Genomic DNA, 1,299 nt, shown 5'->3' with positions numbered 1-1,299 from the left:
ACACACACACACACACACACACACACACACACACACACACACACACACAGATTCACCCAGAAATACATTTGGGGACATCCCATTGACTTCCATTACATTTCCACAGCCTAAGCCTGACCATTTACCATAAAATTAACCTCACAGGTACCTACCTGACCCTAAAACTAACCTAAACTTAATTCTCACCTTGGTCCTAAACCCAACCCCCAACCCACCAATGGTGTTTAAACCAAATGGGGACTCCATTTTTGTCCCCAAATGCATCAGTTGTCCCCAAATGCACCAGTTGTCCCCAAATGTAGGATTTTTTTCTTAAGATTGCCCCCAAGTGTTATCAAAAACAACCCCCCACACACACATAAATAAAAACATTTAAAATGAAAGTAATCATTTCATTGAAGGAATCTGAGTCCTCTCCCCTTTTTATTGCCAGAGTTTTAGACAAATATCATCTCTGAGAAATGACGAAGCTGGAGCCATTTTTTGCAAAACATTAAAGTAACCAAGTAGTAAGTAAAGTAAAGTAAAAGTAACATTACWTGCATACAATATTACGAGATGTCACACCGGAACACATTACATTAAAGTTCAATATTTGTAAAACTGAAAAGTTATCATTCAATRTTACCTAAACTTTTCACTGACATCCATTCARTGGTGTATGAGATATTTTGCTAACAGACAAAATKAGGTTAATGMTAATATTTTAAGCATCCCTCATCTATGGCCATGAACTGTGTGTCGTGACTGGAAGAAGGAGACTGCAGATGCAGTACAGACTGTCAAAATGACTGATAATTGTTTCCTAAAAGTTTCATTAAAATCCATTGTTCAACAGATATTTGTCAACTGGAACTGATTCTTTTGACACAACTGTAAACTAAAAAAAAGTGCAATGAGTTACATTTGCTCAGATTATATGTTTGGTATATGTTTGCTTTGCTTTTCTGCAGTAGGTGAYAAAAAGTCAGTCCTGGAACTGAACAGAGATCCCAGCTGGAGGTGTCGTGAGTTTGTGGTCCGCAGAGAGAAACTACACGTCTCAGCTGTCTGCGTGAAGCTGAGCTYTGTCACATCCTCAGTCGTGGCATCTGCTAACTTAGCTCTAAGAATAGAAACAAACAAGTTTCTGGACTTTAAGAGGAGGAGAACCTCCAACACATCAACTTTCAATGAAATATCAATGCAATGAAACATTTATTAAATCAAAACAAAAGACTGTGATTTATCTAAGTTGTAGGAAAAGAAAGGAATATTCTTGTTCCTCAAAAAATAATCTGAATCTTATATTTTATTTTC

Source organism: Austrofundulus limnaeus, unplaced genomic scaffold (assembly GCF_001266775.1).
Source record: "Austrofundulus limnaeus strain Quisiro unplaced genomic scaffold, Austrofundulus_limnaeus-1.0 Scaffold690, whole genome shotgun sequence".
In the NCBI taxonomy this organism is placed as follows: domain Eukaryota; kingdom Metazoa; phylum Chordata; class Actinopteri; order Cyprinodontiformes; family Rivulidae; genus Austrofundulus; species Austrofundulus limnaeus.
This window is presented reverse-complemented; position numbering follows the sequence as displayed.